Genomic DNA, 22656 nt, shown 5'->3' on the forward strand with positions numbered 1-22656 from the left:
AATAAAGAGCAAAAGAAAATGAAGCTTAGATGATTCTGAAGGCAAAGCGCTCCTGAAGTCAAGCTGCTCCTGAAGAAATACCGCTCCTGAAGTAAAGCTGCTCCTGAAGCATAGTGCTTCTGAAGACAAGAGGTCCAGAAGCCCACATCATCAGAAGCTGCGTCATCAGAAGCTGCAGAAGCCACATCATCAGAAGCTGCACCATCAGAAGCTGCCTCATCAGAAGCTATTTCACCAGAAGCTGAAGATCAACTGGATTTGCAAGAACATTCAAAGATTGAAGAATCTACATTGCAAAATCTGTCTATTGGATTCGAAAACACAAACAAAGGATTAGTGGAGTTTGCAACGGTCATTTCAAAGGTGTTTGAAGGCGTGTGCTTGCAATTTGGACGAAAGCGTTGACATTGTACTTTGTACGAATTGTACAACCACGTTCTCCACTACTCTGCTTTGTGTCCACGCTACAGGACAAGAAAACAGCTCCAGAATACGGTCTCGCCTGCATAGATGTTCCTTTGGATAAGGAATGGATTTCAAATTTGTTCTTCATAGGACAACAACCAAATCAGGCAAAAGATCATTGGTGAAAGATCAAGCTTCAACTAACAACTCTTTGGTGTGCTGGCAATTTCACAACGTCTCTTTCACACCTCTATATAAAGGAGTGAAGACCTAGAGATTTGGTAATGCAAGAACGTTGAACGAAAGACTCACAAGATTTTCACAAGTACCAAACCTCTGCTGAAATTGTTCTGCATTCACTTAGAATTTCTGTGTCTTAAAGTCATATCTTAGAAATTCTTAAGTCCATTGAGTCTGTATCTGATTTGTATTGTGAGCACCTCTGATTGTATATCAAGTGTTCAATCTTAAATAATTTTCTGTGTAATTTTGTTTAGTTAGGAAGTCTCTTGCAGTTGTGCTTGAGCAGGAAGTCTCTTGATTGTGTTCTTGAGCAAAGGAAGTCTCTTGCTTGTGTGCTTGAGCATTGGAAGTCTCTTGCTTGTGTGCTTGAGCATTTGTAATCAGATATTACTCATAGTGAAATCTCCTTGGAAGTGCAAGGGGGACTGGACTACTTCCGGATTGTGGAAGGAACCAGTATAATTGCTTTGTGTCGTTCTTCTTCTCTCTCTCTGTTTTATTCCGCTGCATTTAGATTCTGATTATCACTTCAGAAGCTGTCTCACCTAGCTTCTGATCAGTGTGTTCAGTTTTTAGGAGAAACGAAGAATTTTTCAAAACACAATTCAACCCCCCTTCTTGTGTTTTTTTCTCACCTTCAATGTTAACATGCGTTAGTGTATTACGAGCGTATGTTAAGTCACGCTACGTGACTTAACATGCGTTAGTGTAGTATGAACGTGACTTAAGTTACGTACCACTTAGCACTAGCGCAAGTTAACTCACACTAGTTGGCCGGTGAAGAACAAACGTTTTTCCAACTTTGATCAGCTTTTCAACATTCAATGTACACGTTTTTTACCACTTTCACACTTTTTTTTGACCACATTTATGTTAGATACAACCTAGGTTCACATTTCTACCTATAAATACCCTCACATACTTCCCATATTCCTCACATTATCTCCTCCCACTCTCTCACTCTAATTCTCTTCTTTCTTTGTTTTTTTTTTCAAAATTCTCTTTGGGGGTCAAAAGTGATCAAAATTCGTCGGGGCAAAATAGTGAGTAGCCGACTTGGGAAAGTGATCGACCCTTGGGATAATTTTAAATCTGCTTTTTTAACCGCAGAAACTTTTTACCGTGGGTAAAAAGAACTTCTTGTGGTAAAAAAAACCAGATTTAAATTTAGCCCAAGGGTTGATGATGTATTTTCCCCAAGAAGGCTGCTCACTATTTTACCCCACGAAGATTGATTACTTTTTACCCCAAAAAGGAGAAAATAAGTAAATTTAGTGAATAAGTTCAACATTATTGTATGACAATTGTTGTAATGTACGAATTATTAATAAAATAAGATATTGCTATATTTACTTTTATTTATATTTAGTCCATTTGCTTTTATTTATATTTAGTCCATTTGCTTTTATTTATATTTAGCCCATTTGCTTTTATTAATTTAGTTCATTTACTTTTATTTATATTTGTATTTATTTAAAGAATAATATCGAATCAATAATTTAGAATAATGTTAACAAAATAATTTCGGAATAATGTTAATAAAATAATCTAGAATAAAGTTAAGAAAATAATTTAGATTAATGTAAACAAAATAATTTAGAATAAAGTTAATAAATTAATTTAGATTAGTGTGGACAAACTAATTTACAATAATGTTAAGAAAATATTTCAGAATAATGTTAATAAAATAATTTAGTATAAAGTTAAGAAAATAATTTAGATTAATGTAAGCAAAATATTTTAGAATAAAGTTAATAAATTAATTTAGAATATAGGCCTTAAATGTAACCAAAAAAAAATGAAGGCCTAATTGAAAATTGTTTAGTGCATAGGTTTTATATGCACTAAATTCAGTCAAAAACAGTAAAAAAAAAACGTGTAAAACACAATAAAACCATGGTTAAATAACCGACCAAAGTCCAACAAACGTGTTCTTGAGTTGTGACCACCGGCCTAACTAGCGTGAGTTAACTCACGCTAGTGTTAACCTGTGCGTGAGTTAACTCACGCTAGTGTAAATCCTGGACTCAAGAACACGTTTTTTTGACTTTGTTCAATGGAATTTAATTGATTTTACACGTTTTTTGTTAAGTTTTTACACGTTTTTTGACCCTATTTATGGTAGATATAACCTATGTTACAATCTTCCCCTATAAATACACTCCTAAACTTCCCCATTTCCTCACACCATCTCTCATTCTCACTCTCTCCCCCTATGAATCTTCTTCCTTTCCTTCTTTTTTTCCTTCTTTATTTTGGTGTAAAAAGAGAAAGAATGATAAGTAGTGGGTATTGTCATGCCCTAATTTTGGACCTAAAAATACTTGCTCAAAATGTTTTTCATTCCTGATATGGTCTTTGACCTTTAAAAGATTGTCAATTTGCTATTGTTTTACACTGATATTTTGCCCTGCTTTATCTGCCAATTTTGCTTTGAAAATCTTTTCAATTGTGATTTTGTCTATGTGTTCTTGCATTTGAAACCACACAAAGGGTTTTCTTGCACCTCAAGTCATTCGAATTTGCCTCTGATCAATTGCATATTTCTCTGCATTTTATTTCAATGTTATTTGCAAAAATTCATGAAAAAGGGCATTTTAGTCATTTCCTACATTCAGACTCATTTTAATCCCTGAAAATTGTCTCTGAGTCTTTTCAATTAATTTGTATAAATTCTTGCTTTAGTTCCATGTTAAAAAACCTTTCAAAAATTGCATTTGAGTCATTTTGAGTCAGTTTAGTCCCTAGGGGCATTTTGGTCATTTCACATAAAATTTTGACAGAGAGAGGTTACTTTAAAGTACCTCATTTTGGTAATTGGTTCATTTTAGTCCTTTTTGTTGTTTTTAATTGTTTCACTTTACGTTATTTTCTATTTTACATTTTTTACCCAATTTTATTTTTAATTTGCATTTTAGTCCTTCAAAGTTTTAAAAATTGCATTTAAGTTCTTTTGGTTTTAAAATTGCTTTTTTTAGTCCTTTTTCTTAATTGCAGAATAGTCCTTTAAGTTTGTCAAATTGCAGAAAGGTCCCAAGTCAGAATTTCAAGTCCAAGGCCGAGTCATTTTAGTCCAGTACAGGTATCAAGAGCTCATTGGATCAAAAATCACAGCTGGCCTATAAATACAAGCCAACTCATCACATGTGTCAGAATCAATCAATAATCAGAAGCCACATCACACAAACACATAACCATTTTCTCTCTCCTTGCGGTTAGATCAAAGTTCAACAGAATTGAAGAACATTGTTGAAGTTCATCAAGAACTTCATCAATATTCATCATCACCGAAACCCTAACCAACTCAATTTTTTACCAAATTCATCACCAATTGCACAAAATCACACAAGTTTCCAGAAAATCAAAATCAAAACCGTTTCAATTCGACAAACCTTCATCAAATTCAATCGAATTCATCGCAGTTCTCAGTGATTCTCTGTGAGAATCTTCATCACTGAACCGTTTTCCTTGCAATTCAAGCGTAAATCCGTCAATAACTACGATGAATTCAACGCGATCACAAGGAAAGTGTCGAGAGAAAGAAGAAGAAGGTTCGAAGCAGAAACAGAACCAGTGAAGAAGAAGAAGAAGAAAGATACCGATTTATTTTCGGTTCGTGCTCACTTACCAGAAGCATCAAGAACGGATTTCGTGAAGTTTTCTATTTATCATCATTCTCCGAATTCAACGAGGTAAAGTTCTACTCCTTCTCTCCGGTTTAATCTATCTTTTTCCTCGTTCCTGAACTGCGTATGTGAAAAAAAGTGAATCGGTGTGAATCTTCACTTCTCTCCTCGTTTTTCTTGAAAACGTTTGTAAATAGAGGAAGAGATGAGGATTTACACCGTAAAAAACGAACGCCATAACCTCGTTTCAACTCGTTCTTCGACATTTTCAACATAACCGAACTATAAAAGTGTAGATCTAGAAAGATCTACAAGTTTTTTGCAAGAAACAATGAAAGATTCGGATGGAGAACGAAAAAACGAGTGTTACGGTGTTTCTTTTCTTCAAAAAAGATTAAATTTCATGTTCGTCGGAATCTGGAGGATATGCCGGAGAAGATGAAGTTTCCGATCGGTATTCATCCTCTCCGACGAGTTCTTTGCAGAGCTCCTAGAGAGAGAGATGTTAGAGAGAGAGAGGAATGAAGGTTATGAGCCTTTAGACCGGTTCCTGTTGTTTTATAGTGCGTGAACCGAACCGGTTCATGCAAACCAGTTCGGTTCACACTGGTCTAGCATATCCTTGATTCCTCACCGTTAGATCAGTGGTTCGCCACATGTATGCTTGTGATGTGAAGTTTCTGTGTATATGAACCTGTCTACCATGTGCTGCGTGTTCCTGACCCTTGGATCTAGGGTTTTGATGAGATCGGATCAATCCAACGCCTCTGAGGCGTTTGGATGATCCGGATCCATCAAAACCTTGGGTCTGGGCTTGCTTTTCTGCAAATTTTCTATTTTTTCTTGTTTGTTACTATTTTCAACACTGTTTTTGCTTTTCACACCTCTGTTATGTTCAAAACCTTTTTAAAAATTCTACAATAATTCATACATGTTTCTTTTAATTTTGTGACCTTTTTTGTGATAATTTTGTACTTGGAAAACTGATAAAAAATAATGTGATATTTTCTTACTTTATTTGTGAAATTTTATGTTAAAAACTTGTGAAGAAATTGCATGATTTCAATTCCATTTCTTGATGTATGTGTTTGATTTGTGTTATGTGATTTTTTTGAGATGCTTGTAGTTCTGAATTCATGGATTTGGTACTGTTTGTGATATATTTTGATAATGCCTTGTATTCCAAGTTTTGTTTATGAATAAATAATGTGAGATTTGCCTAACTTTGGTCCTAAATGCTTGGTAGGGTGTATTCCTTTAATCCTCTTTGTGAAAACTGAATTGAAACCTTTGGAAAGTTGTTGAAATGTGAGGATTATAGGCCTTGTATTTGCCTGGTATTTGTGGTTGATTTTTAGGAGTATTTTGCTACTTTCTTTGTTATGTTTGATATGTCTTTGTGATGTTAGTTTTACCATTTGTTATGCCACTCTTCTTTGCCTATATTTTCTACTATTTTCATGCCTTATGCTACTAACTCTCTACTTCGTGTTTCATATACCTCATAAGCATCTCATCTTGCATCTTCATCTCCTTTCTTGTCTTTAAATTTTGCAAAGATTAAAATGTAAAACTTAGGTTTTGTACTTTATTTTATGCAATTTAAATTCTTGCAAGACCATAGCATGTAAACTAGGGCCTATGTAACGGACAATGGACTCTAAAGATGTACACCGACACTCACCGACACGTGCACACACATCACATGTATGCTTTAGATGTATGCTTAGGAATCACGATACTTAGAAAAATTCTCTTTTCGAAAAAATGTGAACAACTTCACTCAAATAATTTTCCAAAGAAACCTTGGGATCAAAATCCCATTGAAGTTTCCCTTTTATTTTCTTAATAAATGATAAAAAATTGCTAAATACTTAGACCTTTTTGCAAAATAACTAATCACACCTCACATTTTCCAAAATCCTATGCCCTTGAGGCCTCTCTCTCTCTCTTATTCTTCGAAATTCCATTTTCAAAATTAAAATCAACCAACAAAAACAAAAACATTTTTTTTGGAAGAGAACTACATGGAGTTTGATCCCTTAAAATGGTATGTAGGCAAGAAGTCAAAACTTCTCCAAGTCCAATAAAACAAAAATTCAAACACATTCTTCTCCCTCCAATTCTTGACTTAGCAAACCCTTAGGTGTAAATAACATTTTCAAATAGCATTTAAAAATAAAGCGCGTGCGTAGAAAGTAAAGATGGTTCCTATAGAATACTATAGTTGCTATAGATGCCTAACACCTTCCTATAGCAAAATCAACTCCCGAACCTCGATTCTCAAGGGTTTTTCTTATTTTTCCCTTCCCAAGAAAAAATGAGATATCAAAGGTTAAAAAGGTTCAAACTTAATCAATGTTTGACACCCGAAAAACCAAGATAAAACAGCTGGCGACTCCGCTGGGGGGATTTGAGAGTTACGCCTAGTCTTTATTTTCACACTTGCGCTTTTGTTTTTACTTGCTCCTTTTACTTGCTTTCTTATGTGAATAAATGTTTAAATTATTGCAAACGTGTGGGGGTGAGAATATTAAAGCCCTACACCCGGGCTGAGTGAACTTAGGATTTAGGGGGGATATAATCGACAATTCAATCCGAGGGTTGCCTCGTGTATTGGGTTATGCGATCAATCCCACACAGCTGAGGCATTTTGGGGGTGATGTTGTCGGCGCGTGTTGTTGCGTTTAGGCACTTCGCTTCCAATTGTTCTATGACGCTATGGACCGTAGATAACCAAACCCATCCATGGCCGTTTTCTAGGATGTAGTGCGGAGGCTAAACCGAGTGTTGTCTCGAGTTTTAGTCGTCACACGATACTACACTCAAGTTAGACCTTCTTACGGATAATCATGGAGCGAGTGTTTGTCTCGTGGCACCATGATATACGTAAGCGAGGTTGCGACTTGGGAACTTTTTAGAACCCGGTTACTATTACCCAAAACCCTAGTTTCACCGGACACCGCGTCCATCCATGGCTCCTTGACTTTAAATCTTAACCCACCATGTTCTCTCCGTACTTGAATGTGATCATGCATACATGCATAAACTTTTCCCATGCATTTATCGAAGGGCTTAGACAAATTGAATCTGTAAACATTGTAGGAATGGGGAAGACTAAGTCCTACAAGTTCATGAAGGTTGATTTGGCTAGCTTGAGAGACCTGGCACTCAAGGTCGAGGATCCGACCGGTTTTCGACATCGTTACGGGGACTTACTTACTCTTCTCCAGACTAATGTGGAGGAGAAGCTTGTGCATACTCTAGTGCAATTCTATGATCGGGAATATCGGTGCTTCACTTTTCTCGACTTTCAGTTGGTGCCTACTCTTGAGGCTTATTCTTCCTTGACAGGTTTACCCATAGCCGAAGGGACACCTTTCACGGGTCTTGAGCATCCTCCTATTCCTTTGGTTATTGCTCGTGATCTCTATCTCAAGACCTCCGATGTCTCCAAGAATCTTGTCACTAAGGCTCACATCCGAGGGTTCACTTCAAAGTATCTGCTTGAGAAAGCCAATCTCAAAACTACTTGTCAAGACACTCTTGAAGCTATTCTTGCACTACTCATCTATGGGCTTCTCCTCTTTCCAAATCTTGATGACTTCGTGGATATGAATGCTATTGTGATCTTCCGCTCCAAGAATCCGGTTCCTACTTTGCTGGTTGACACATACCATGCTATTCACGATCGGTCTGGCAAGGGTCGTGGATACATTCTTTGCTGTGTACCTCTCCTATATAGGTGGTTTATTTCGCACCTTCCGAAGTCTTTCCATGATAATCCAGAGAATTGGACTATTTCATAGCGTATTATGGCTCTCACCCCTAACGAAGTGGTTTGGCTCACTCCCGCCGCTAGGGACAAAGAAATTATCTTCGGTGGTGGAAAGTTTCTTAATGTATCTCTTCTTGGTACCCGGGGTGGAATCAACTATAACCCGGAGCTCGCCTTGCGACAATTTGGTTTCCCGATGAAAGAGAAGCCCATCTATCTTGCTACATCTCCTTATTTCTTCCACTACTCCAATGCTCATACATGAATAAGAGAAGATTTCATAGAGGCTTGGTCCAAGATTCAGAAGAAAGATGTGAAGCACATGGGTGTGAGATCCGGTATTGCTCATGAGGCCTATACCCAATGGGTAATAAACCAGGCCGAGAAGATTGGCATGCCTTACTCCGCCATGAGATATGTGTCCGCATCTATTCCAACCATGCCTTTACCTCTACCTCTGCCTACTCAGAAGATGTATCAGGAACATCTAGCTATGGAGAGCCGAGAAAAGCATCAGTGGAAGACTAGATACTATGAGGCTGAGAATCTGATCATGACTTTTGATGGAAAAGATGAGCAGAAGACTCATGAGGTTTTGACGTTGAAGAGGGAGTTGGCTAAGGCTAGGAAAGAAATTGAAGAAAAGGATAAGTTGCTTATGAGGGATTCCAAGAGGGCTAGGGGTGCCCGTGACTTCTATGCCCGATATTGCAGCTACGAGTCTGAGTCTGAGTCTGAGGATGATCCTTCCACTTCCTATGCTTGAGGATTTCTGTTTCCCGTTGTTGTTTCCAGTTGTTTATGTTGTTTTACATTTCAAAGTCTACCCCTTGGCTTAGCATTTCAAAGGGGATTATCTTGTAAGACCTTGTGATGTTTGCGTGTTTCGTTTGGTTATGATGTTTCAGTTGTTTAGTAATGTTTACAAATTTCTAATTTGTCTAAAACCCTTCGATAACACAAAAGAGCCTTTTTTTGCATATGCATTTACACATTTCATGCATCATATGCATTCATTGGTCACAAAAAACTCCCCTGGTGCTCATTACCTCCTGGTTCTCCTGCCGCAGTCTGAAAGGTGGCTCGTGCACGCAAGGTTCACCAACCAGCTAGAGTTCATCAGACAAGACTGTACAAGAGAAGAAACATGGCTAACTTTGAAGAAGAAAATGCTCAGCTCCGCGCCGAATTGGCTGCTATGAAAGAAGACTTGGCTAAGGCTCATGACACTATGTCTACTCTGATGGCTGCACAATAACAACCAGCCACATCTGTTCCAGCTTCTACTGAAGGGATCCCATCTATCCCACTGTCTATAGTAGCTTCTGATGCTCAGTTTGTTATGCCCAATGGGCGCCCTTATGGACTCTCAGCCTTCTATGCTCCTAATACTGCAGCCGGTATTTCTGGTATTTCTGGTATTGCTATTTCTGGTATTTCTGCAGATTTTCTATTTTTTCTTGTTTGTTACTATTTTCAACACTGTTTTTGCTTTTCACACCTCTGTTATGTTCAAAACCTTTTTAAAAATTCTACAATAATTCATACATGTTTCTTTTAATTTTGTGACCTTTTTTGTGATAATTTTGTACTTGGAAAACTGATAAAAAATAATGTGATATTTTCTTGCCTTATTTGTGAAATTTTATGTTAAAAACTTGTGAAAAAATTGCATGATTTCAATTCCATTTCTTGATGTATGTGTTTGATTTGTGTTATGTGATTTTTTTGAGATGCTTGTAGTTCTGAATTCATGGATTTGGTACTGTTTGTGATTTTGATAATGCCTTGTATTCCAAGTTTTGTTTATGAATAAATAATGTGAGATTTGCCTAACTTTGGTCCTAAATGCTTGGTAGGGTGTATTCCTTTAATCCTCTTTGTGAAAACTGAATTGAAACCTTTGGAAAATTGTTGAAATGTGAGGATTAGAGGCCTTGTATTTGCCTGGTATTTGTGGTTGATTTTTAGGAGTATTTTGCTACTTTCTTTGTTATGTTTGATATGTCTTTGTGATGTTAGTTTTACCATTTGTTATGCCACTCTTCTTTGCCTATATTTTCTACTATTTTCATGCCTTATGCTACTAACTCTCTACTTCGTGTTTCATATACCTCATAAGCATCTCATCTTGCATCTTCATCTCCTTTCTTGTCTTTAAATTTTGCAAAGATTAAAATGTAAAACTTAGGTTTTGTACTTTATTTTATGCAATTTAAATTCTTGCAAGACCATAGCATGTAAACTAGGGCCTATGTAACGGACAATGGACTCTAAAGATGTACACCGACACTCACCGACACGTGCACACACATCACATGTATGCTTTAGATGTATGCTTAGGGAATGTATGCTTTAGATGTATGCTTAGGAATCACGATACTTAGAAAACTTCTCTTTTCGAAAAAATGTGAACAACTTCACTCAAATAATTTTCCAAAGAAACCTTGGGATCAAAATCCCATTGAAGTTTCCCTTTTATTTTCTTAATAAATGATAAAACAATTGCTAAATACTTAGACCTTTTTGCAAAATAACTAATCACACCTCACATTTTCCAAAATCCTATGCCCTTGAGGCCTCTCTCTCTTATTCTTCGAAATTCCATTTTCAAAATTAAAATCAACCAACAAAAACAAAAACATTTTTTTTGGAAGAGAACTACATGGAGTTTGATCCCTTAAAATGGTATGTAGGCAAGAAGTCAAAACTTCTCCAAGTCCAATAAAACAAAAATTCAAACACATTCTTCTCCCTCCAATTCTTGACTTAGCAAACCCTTAGGTGTAAATAACATTTTCAAATAGCATTTAAAAATAAAGCGCGTGCGTAGAAAGTAAAGACGGTTCCTATAGAATACTATAGTTGCTATAGATGCCTAACACCTTCCTATAGCAAAACCAACTCCCGAACCTCGATTCTCAAGGGTTTTTCTTATTTTTCCCTTCCCAAGAAAAAATGAGATATCAAAGGTTAAAAAGGTTCAAACTTAATCAATGTTTGACACCCGAAAAACCAAGATAAAACAGGTATGCTGGGGAAAATATAAGTAGTGAGCAGCTTTCTTGGGCAAAAAACCACATTGGGTAAAACTAAATGTGCAGATTTAGTTTTACCCCAGGAAGGTTGGTTTTCTTGTGGTTTATTTTTAGTTTTACCACATGAAGATAGGTTTTCTGGTGGTTTTTATTTTTTCCCAGTTTTAGTTTTACCCCATTGTAAATCTAATAAGAATTATATTAATAAAATGATATTTTATATTTATTATTTTTGATTCTTTATTTTTGTTCATTGTTTTATTTTATTTTATTTTATTTTATATTTATTTTACGATTGCGTATTGAATTAATAAATTCAAATAAAGGAAATTAGAATAAAAATTGCGATAGTTAAGTCACAGCCAACTTATAACTAGCGTGACTTAAGTCACGTAGCGTGACTAAAGTCACGTTCACCTTATAACTGGCGTAAGTTAACTCACGCTACGTGAGCTAACATACGTAGGGGAAGTATGGACTTTTACTTTGGGAGTGAGCAAAATCGTTTGGGTAAAGAGAAGGATTCAGCCGCCTCTAAATCCTCTCTTGCCAACCCCTTTAAATTGGGCTCACTTGAATTTTAGTCCGGTACTTACTCTTTTTTTATTTTTGGGAATTCTGCTCTTTATCTAACCAAAATTGCTTGTTTCCAACTGAAATTTCCATAATGCAGGGGTATTTTTGGAATTTCAGTAGGGAATGAGCAAAATGTGTTGGTTAAAGAGCAGAATTCTTTTTTTTTTGTGGCCGGGGTTTGAATCCCGGACCTTGCATATATTATGCATCACGCAGCGTGACTTAACTCACGATATTGTAAATCTTGTTTTCTGCTGATATATCAGTAGTTGCGTGAGTTAACTCACGCAGGGGTATTTTTGGAATTTCAGTAGGGACTGAGCAAAATGTGTTGGGTAAAGAGCAAAATTCTTTTTTTTGTGGCCGGGGTTTGAATCTCGGACCTTGCATATATTATGCATTGTCTCTACCAACTAAGCTAAGCTCGTGAGGACAGTTCCTGCACTTACTAATTCTCCCATAATTACCCTACAATTATTAATCATTTGAAATTTAATGCTAATTACTTTTGTTAGCATATGTGGCATATGATTACTTACGTAGCGCCTACATGACACCAGCTGATTGGGTAACCACCTCGTTGACTCAGCTTTTCAGACTTGAAGTTCCATTTTTACCCTTAATGAATATTGAGATGCGCGAAAAGACCAAAATGTCTCTGGCTTTCCCTTCCTTCTTCCCTCTCTTCTTACTCGACATTTTCCTTTTCTTCTTCCTTCTATCTTCTTCCATCTTTACAAGAACCCTAATTTCACTAACCCATTATAGTTCGAATTTCTCACCGAAACCATTCGCAATAATCAATTCGTGATTGTGTGAGTTGTATTCGCGCTTCTATTTCACCCTCATTCGACCTAAAACGCTAAAATTGAATTGCTTCAAACCCCAAATAATGTCGACTGGAACTTTATCCACCCAATACTCTTATGTACGGAGGTCACTACCCATTTGAGGAGTTCAAGACTTTGCGTGGAATGCTTCATATGTGCTACTGTCAACATCCTGTGGTAGTCTACATTGCTAACATTGTAGAGAACCAGAGACGTAGATTTTGGAAGTGTCACAATTGGCAGGTGAGTGTGTAGTAATTTGAAGTTATGGTTCTGCTTGATAATACTTAATATAATGGTTTGGTAGACTGAAATTTTATGGTTTGTTGTTCATGCAACACAAAATAAGAAAATGTGATTTGTTTATCTTAGATGACCAACTTGGTCCTTCTGCAAGACATATGGTTGCAGTGCCATCAAATGCATCAATTGAGCAGTCAAAGAAAGATTCATTGAAAGAAGTTCATGTTATTAAGTGTAACACCCCGTTTTCCCAACGTAAAATTTTTTTCATAATTAAAAATCAGAGTATTTCACTTTAAACGGAATGCTACACTTCTTAAAAATTCATAAACTGAATGAATACAATTTATTCTTCAAAATCATTTAACATAAGTAATTTAAAACTTCGCAGCAGAAATTAGTTCAACAATAAAAATAATCTTTGGCACGCAGGCCTCAACATAAAAATCTCATAAGTCTTGTTCAACATTTATTCATAAAAATCCATAAGTAATACGTAAGGAATAGAAATAGAAGACATAATCCCATCCCGTTACGTATCAGAGCACCTAAGACACACTTGTGAGGAGTCCACTCACGACCGCAACTAATCCTGGTTACCTGCAAGTTACCCATACGAAGAGCAACATTTTCAAGCAGAGGGGTGAGATTTCTCAAACAATAATATAAAGCATATAAATCATATAAAGTACATTCAACAACTTAAACATCTTAATAATTCATTAATCATATCTGTTTTATCTTGGTTTTCGGGCGTCAAACATTGATTACGTTTGAACCTTTTTAACCTTTGATATCTCATTTTTTCTTGGGAAGGGAAAAAAATAAGCAAAAACCTTGAGAATCGAGGTCCGGGAGTTGTTTTCGTTACGGGAAGGTGTTAGGCACCCATAACGACTATAGTACCCTATAGGAACCGTCTTTACTTTCTACGCGCGCGCTTTATTTTTAAATGCTATTAAAAAGTATTATTTACACCTAAGAGTTTACTAAGTCAAGAATTGGAGGGGGAAGAAGATGTTTGAGTTTTGTTTTATTTGAATTGAAGGAATATTAGTTCCTTGCCTACGTACCCTTTTAAGGGATCAAATCCACCGTAGTTCTCTTCCAAAAAAGGTTTTTGTTTTTGTTGATTGATTTTAAGTTTGAAAATGAGATTTTGAAGAATAAGAGAGAGAAGCCTCAAGGGCATAAGATTGGAAAAGAGTGGGGTGGAATTAGTTATTTTGCAAAAGAAGTCTAAGTATGGTTAAAATTCATTAAGGTTTTTGTTTAAGAAAATAAAGGGAAAATCAATGGGATTTTGATCCCAAAGTTTATTTAGAAAATTATTTGAGTGATGTTGTTCATATTTTTTGGAAAAGAGAATTTTTCTAAGTATCGCGATTCCTAAGCATACATCTAAAGCATACACTCCCTAAACATTCATCTAAAATATCCATGTGATGTGTGTGCATGTGTCGGTGCTTGTGTCGGTGTACATCATTAGAGTCCATTATCCTTTACATATGCCCTAGTTTACATTCTATGGTCTTGCAACAATTTAAAAGCATTAAGAAAATTACAAAACCCCTAAGTTTTTACATGCTAAGTATTCCATGAATTTAAATGGCAAGAAGTGGAATGGAGATGAGATGCTTATGAGATGTATGAAACCAATAGATGAAATTGTTAGTATTATAAGGCATAAAGGGATAGAGATATAGGTAAGTAAAACTATCATAACAAAAAGTAAGAGAATTGACATAAAAAACAAGCAAGGACAATGTGAAATAGACCTAAAAATTCATCACCAATGCAAGGCTTGAATATGACCTATAATTCTCATATTTCAAAGAATTCCCAAAGAGTTCTAATTCAGTTTTCACAAAGAGAATTAAAGGAACACACTCTACCAAACATCTAAGACCAAAGTTAGGCAAATTCCACATTATTTATTCACAAACAAAACTTGGAAAGCAAGCAACCAAACATCACATGCACATATTCAGTAGAAACACATTCAAATAGTAGTAAAAACTTCATAAAGTCACATGTCATGAATTACAGACATTTATCAAGAATTGGAATTAAATTTTCATGGATTTTTTTACATGAAATTCAAGTAATAAGGCAAGAAAATGTCACAATATTTTTTATCAGGTTTTAACACGTAATAACATCACAAAAATATCAAGAAAATTGTCAAGAACACATAGAAAATTTTTAGGAATTTTAATATGAATTTTTGGGCAAAACAGGGGTGTAATTATCAAGCAGCAGTGTGCATATAGCAAGAAAATCATAAGGATACAAAGTCTGCGCAGAAAAGAGACCCAGGCCCAAGGGGAAACGGATCCTGGATCATCCAAACGTATCAGGGACGTTGGATTGATCCAGTCCCTCCTAACCCTAGATCTAAAGGTGGAGAATGAAACAGAAGCGAACCAGGGTTGAATCGGTCCGGTTTAATGGTCTTTATAAGGGTTTGGGGACCGGTTCATCCCATTCCTCACTTCTCTTTCTCTCTCTAAGCTCTCTCCTAGTGAGAGAAGCTCTGCAACTCTCTTCTTCTTCGATCACCTTCTCCGACGAACACCACGACAGAGGTGTGGTGGCTCGCCGGTGGCGCCGCCGCACCTGAATACTTTTCTGGAAATTTTTACACCGTCGTGTTCGTCTGAGACTCCTCTTTATGATTCTGGAACTGGTTTTTTGAAATAAAGCCTAGATATGAACAGATCTACGCTTGAATCTTACGGCTTCTATGTTTTCAAATCTTTTCGAAACTTCTTGAAATGAAACCCTAATCTAAACGATTTTCTACACGGATCATGAATATGAGCTTGGATTTACAAAATAAACGGAGAATCTTCGTTGATTCGTATTTTAGGGTTTCGGCTTCAAATTTTTTCGAATCTTTTCAAAGTTTTTTCGAAGGAAAATGTTTTTAGGTCACCGATCTATTCTGATTCACCGTTTATTTGTGTTATTAGACCTTCGTTTGAGCTCTTGCGATGAAAAAGAGAAGGTTCTTGTGATTACCTGGTTTTAGTCGGAGATTCGAATTGAAAGATCCTCAAGAAATCTGCATATTCTTCTGGTAAGGGTTTGAACCGAAAATAAATCGGTATTCTCCTCTCTCTTCTTCACCGATTTGATTCCTCTTCTTCTTCTTCTCTGATCTTCTGTGATCGTGCTTGAATCTGCTGCTACCAGTGGTGGATTCACACTTGAATTGCAGAACGATGATTCAATGATGAAGATTCTTCAATGAATCACTGAGAATCATCATGAATTCATTGCATTTGATCTTGAATTTGCATTCTGGAAAATTAGGGTTTCAATGTGTTCTTCGTGTTCTTGTTGTTTCTGGCTTTTTGATTGTAACTGAATGGAGAGAGAAAATTGAAAGTGTTTATGATTGTGATTGTGATGTGGCACGTAATGGATGGTTCCCCTTCTGTGCACTGATGAGTTGGCCCTTATATAGGCTGCCATGTGTGTTTGGGACCCAATGGATTGTTGACACCTGTCTGGACTTGTAACTAACTCGGCCTTGGACTAATTTTGGCTTAAGGGCCTTTTTGCAATTTCTGAAACTTGGGGACCAATCTGCAATTTTGAAAAAAGACTGGACTACAATTTTTTGATTAAAGAACTAAATTGTAAATTGAATAAAAGACTTAGAGACCTGCAATAATAAAAAAAAGGACTAAAATGCTAATAACAGGACTTTAGGGACCAAAATGCAATTATGGAAAAAGGACTAAAAATGAAAAATTAATAAAATTGGTTAAAAGATGTAATTTTGAAAATAACGTAAAGTGAAACCAATAAAAAACACAAAAAGGACTAAAATGAACCAATTACACAAATGAGGTACTTCAAAGTAACCTCTCTCTGTCAAAATTTTGTGTGAAATGACCAAAATGCCCCTAGGGACTAAAATGACTCAAAATGATTCAAATGCAATTTTTAAAACGGTTTTTTAACAGGGAAATAAAGCAAGAGTTTATACAAGCAAATTAAAGGACTCAGAGACAATTTTTCAAGGATTGAAAGAAATTTTACCACAGGAAATGACTAAAATGCCCCTTAGGGGCTAAACTGACTCAAAATGACTCAGATGCAATCTTTGAAATGGATCTTAACATGAGATTGAAACAAAGACTTATACAAACCAATTGAAAAGACTCAAACAATTTTCAAGGACCAAAATGAGTTTGAATGCAGGAAATGACTAAAATACCCTTTTTATGAATTTTTGCAAATAACATTGAAATAAAATGCAGGGAGATATGCAATTGATCAGAGACCAACTCAAAAGACTTGAAATGCAAGAAAAATATTTTTGGATGACTTGAAATGCAAGAAAACATAGACAAATGCACAGATGAAAAGATTTTTAAAGCTAAATTGGAAGATAAAGCAGAGTAAAATATCAGTGTAAAACAATAGCAAATTGGCAATCTTTCAAGAGTAATAGACATATATCAAAGATGGAAAAATATTTTGAGCAAGTATTTTTAGGTCCAAAATTAGGGTATAACAATATCTAACAACTTAAACTTCCTTGACTAGTGTCATTATCTTCTTATATTGGTCGTAAAACTATCTTAATACTAATCATAAACATCTTCATATATTATCAATTACTAATCTTAACATCATCATATAACATCAAATAATAGTCTCCAACAATTATCACATAGCATCAATATTAATCACAAACGTCACTGCATTTCATCAAACATTATTTATAAGCATCAACACCTAATATCAAATATAATCATAAGAATCATCATGTAATTTCACATAAGTATTATTATCAGAACATAGCATTACCGAAAACAACTTCATAATCAAATTCGTAATCAACTTCATATATCAACATAATTATAACTCACGTAACATCTTATCATAAATCATTCGCCTTCGTTCATCATAACACTTCATTAATAACTTATCAACTTGACATCTTAACAACTTGACAACTTGACATCTCAACATCTTAACAACTTCGACTCGACTATGCAACTTCTACTTCTCAAATCATCTTAAATCATCTCAGACATCTTCATTATGCATGTGGTACCACCAGGGCATTAAGCCCTCTTCTCTAAGGTCATAAAGGACCTGTCGGGCATTGAGCCCCCATCTCTAAGGTCATAAAGGACCTGTCGGGCATTGAGCCCCCATCTCTAAGGTCATAAATGACCTGTCGGGCATTAAGCCCCCATCTCTGACTATGCAACGACACAACTCTAATGCAACGACATAACTTTCGTACAACTTAGACAACTTCATGAACATCTATGACATCCTAACATCTTGACATCTTGACAACATAACATCTTAACAACTTGATGACTACATAACGACTCGACGACTTAACAACTCTTATCATCTAAACGTTTTAACATCTTAACATCTTAGCATCTTGACAACATATGGATCACATAAATAATTCACGTCATATCATAATATAACAATATCAAATGATAATAAACAACATCTTAAAACATCATATTCATCAATCATAAACAACTTCATATAACATCGTATTTAAACATCGACAATAATTCACTATGTATCTTTGTAAAAACATAATAAATTATCCACAACATATTTTCATGTCAAACCAAAGCTACTGGAAAGATATCACAAATATCAACAACTTTCATGTTTACAACAAAGATCAATTCAAAACAGAAACATATGAACAACACGCAAAAACATGAAACAGAGAATGTTGTCACCGTACAATTTTGCTAAGACCTCCCTGTAGTATTTTCATCATAACTCAAAGATCAAACATCATTTTCACGTCAAACCAAAGCCACTAGAAAGCTAACAAAATTATCTAAAACTTTCATTTTTACGCCTAAGACCAATTTTGTACCGATCAATACCAGTTTTCATTTTAAATTCGGAAAAGTTGTGCTGAAAGTCCATAAAAATTCACTGTGACCTACGTGCAGTAATTTGACCATAACTCAAGTTCTATAAATCGTTTTGACGTGAGACCAACGGCATTAGAAAGATAACATCCATACCTACAACTTTCGTGTTTACACCTAAGACCAATTCCGCACCGATCAATACCAGTTTTAATATCAAAATTCGGCAGAATGCAGATTTTCTTCAAGTTTCACCTAATCTCATGGTGCTAACCTCAAAACTACTTCCAATAATCATCCTATGGATTATCTAAGGTCTGTACACAATTTCTACATCAATTCAACAAGTTTTCATCATCTAATCATCAAATCTCTCTCAAAACCCTAATTCTCAAATTCTCACAAACTCTCCCCAACTTGTTAGATGTAATCTAATGATTTAACAACTTAATATTAATGCAAGATAGTCTCACCCTCACCTTAGATTAATTCCTGAATCAGCGGCAGCGTTCTTCTTTCCTAAGGTCTTCTCCTCTTCTCTTGACTTTTCTCTTCTCTTCTCTTCTTTCTTGTTCTCCTCTTTTCCAAAAAGCGGTTTAGGCTTTCCAACCTAAGCTTCTCTATTTATAATACTAAAATATTCTTCCCAAATCTATTTAGGCCCAACAACTTATTCTTCTTTCTATTCAAACCCCTAAATCCACTCACACTAATAATCCTCATATTCTAATAAATAATATTTCTCTACTAAATATATAATAATACACCAAATAACAAATATATATCTATAACAATTAACAAATATATTATGCTAGTAAATACCAAGATATAACATAACAAAATATCACTCAACAAAATATATTAACTAAATTATAAAAAGACATCTAATCTCAACAAATCATGTATCCCTCATATACATCATATAAATATATAAATATATTCTAAAACTAATTAAAATAATTAAATAAAAAGGAGGGCGTTACATTAAGCATGACATCAAAATCCATACCCGTGGTTACCCGTTCAAACCAAACCCAATTTGACAGGTTTTCCCTGTTTTGACTGGGTTTGGGTTTACTCCGATTTCAAAACACAGGTATGGGACGGGTAATGGGTATATAGGTTGTAACACCCCGTTTTTCCAACATAAAAATTCGTAATAAATCAGAGTATTTAAATCATAAACGGAATGTCACATACTACTTGAAAGTCATAAAGTGGATAATTAACATTTATCCCTCAAAATTCAACATCATAAAATCTGAACTCCGCAGCGGAAAATAGTTCAACATAATAAAAGTCTTTGGCACGCAGACCTCATCAGAAAAATCTCATAAGTTCTGATTCAATATTTATTCATAAAAAGTTCATAAATGACACGTAAGGAATCGAAGTAAAAGCAAGTCCCATCTCGTTACGTATCAGAGCACCTAGACATAATGTGAGGAGTCCACTCACAACCGCCACTAGTCTTTATTACCTGCAAGTTACCCATACGAAGGGCAACATTTTCAAGCAGAAGGGGTGAGATGTCACAGTCAACAAATTAAACATATAATTCATCAAAATGCATTTAACAACATAATACATCATTAACATATCAAAGATTTATCACTTAGCATCATATCAAATCATAATCAAATATCATCTTTAATTCATAAGCAAATATCATCTTTAAAGTCATCAGACATCTTATTCAACTCAACACTTGACTCGACGATGCGACTCAACTTGACAATGCAACTCTTAACATCTTAAACCTTCGTAAAAACTTCTTATATGGAAATGCATGTGGTACCATTCAGGGCATCAAGCCCCCAACATATATGAGCGTAAATAGGCTCTTCAACAAAGTGAGCAAAAGCTGTCGGGCCTCAAGCCCCCAACGTAGTTTGAGCATTAAGCTGTCGGGCCTCAAGCCCCCATCTTTAGTTTGAGCATTAAGCTGCCGGGCCTCAAGCCCCCATCTTTAATGAGTATGCAATGGACTCAATCTTCCTACAACTTAGACAACATCATGAACATCTCTTATAATTCCATTAACATGGACTACTTCTTAGATATTTACAACTTGGACCGACTCATACAACTTTGTGACATTAAATGGTCAACAGCAGCAAACAACGACAAATGCAGCATATAACAGTGCTTGAATAACATATCATCATCAAAGGAATGAATCATATCAACTTAACATCATAAAACATCATAGTATTATGTATCATACAATACTCACATAATGTATTCCAACATATCAACAACAATAACCACATATACATTAATCAATTACATTCATATCAAAGTCTAAAACATTCTTCAAAAGCAAATCAAGTTTGATCAATGAGACATAACCAAATACTCATAAAACACCTCAACTAAATCCCTAATACTTAAGTTAAAGTTGGGAAACCAACCATAAGTTTTTGGACTAACTTGGGATTAGTTATGCTAAGTTTTCTTAAAGTTTTCTGAAGACTCACTTGAACTATTTTCTTCATAACTAAAAATCTACACATAATTTTCTAGTCACTCCAAAGCCATTAGAAAGCTAACTCAATTATCTACAACTTTCATGTTTACACCGAAAGCTAATTCAACACGGAAACGGGTGAAAAAGACACAAGAACGCAACAATCGAAGTTCTGACAGCACGCAACAAAAACACAACAAGCAGTCACCCATGAGGGGCTGCCTTGCTGCGCTCAAGCGTGGAAAGCTGCGCTCAGGCGTGGGAAGGCAGTAGCCAGTGACCTGCGCAGCAGTTCTGTGCAATCCTGGTTTTTTCCCGGTTTTACCGTTTCGTCCGTAAAAACCTAACCGTTACCCCGATTCCAATTCCGTTTTCGCCTACGCGTTCTATTCGACAAAACCTATCATCTTTTACTGAAAAAAATCATATTTTTAAATTTCCAAAACAGCTTATCCTAGAATCACTTATTTCTCAAAAACACTTAAAATCATTTTTTCTCAGAATCTCAATTTTCATCAAATCTCATGTTTCTATCATCCAAACAGCATCTAATTATTCCCTATGGAATATCTAAGGTCTGTACACAAGTTCCACATCAATCTAACAAGTTTTTATGGTTCAATCATCAAAATCGGTCATAAACCCTAATCCTTAGTTCTCACAAAACTCATCTTAATTCATGCTAAATCCATTTTTCAGAATCATACACTTAATAATGTTGAAAGTTAGTCTCACCCTTACCTTGTTTGATGAAAATCGCAACCCTCTCTCTTGTTCTCCTCTTTTCTAACTTTTCTCCCTTTTTCTCCAAAAACGTACGTTCTGTGTAAAACTTTTCTAAACCTAACCTCTTCTATTTATATCCCCCTTTCTACCTTTAAACTCTCTAAATTTATAAAACAACCCCACAACTTAATATTTTATTTTATTTTCATATCTTATTTTATTTAATAATAAAATAAGTCACACCATCATTATAAGTTCACAAAAATCATATACTTCACATAAATCTTAAAATCACATAATTCATTGATAAATCATGTAAATCACTTCAATTCATAAATCATATAAATCACACATATAAATCATATAAATATATGCTAAAACTCATTAAAATAATTAAATAATTAAGATGGGCGTTACATAGGTACCCACCCCGAACCCATACCCAAACCCGTCCCAAATGCAAAAAATTACTTTATGTAGATATGTCATGTTATTTTGTTTGATAATTGTCGTATTATAAAAACTGCGATTGATATTTAAAGAAGTAACTAAATAAATCGGTCTAACAATTATTAAAGTGGGCATATTGTTGGATAATGCATTTCAACATTTCTCCAGGGGTTGCAAAAAAGCTTCTATTTTTCATTAAAAAAAATTATTCAATGTGGGGACGGGGATGGAGCGGGGATACCCGAACCCGTCGGGGACGGTGATCGGGTTCAATTTTTCATCCCAGTTGGGTATGGGTAAGGTAATGAGTAAGTATATGAGAATCGGGTATGGGGACGGAAAATGTAAAATCTGTCCCCACCCCGCCCCATTGCCATGCCTAGATGTTA

Source organism: Medicago sativa, chromosome 7 (genome assembly GCF_051527215.1).
Source record: "Medicago sativa cultivar Bolivia chromosome 7, Bolivia_mono, whole genome shotgun sequence".
NCBI lineage: Eukaryota > Viridiplantae > Streptophyta > Magnoliopsida > Fabales > Fabaceae > Medicago > Medicago sativa.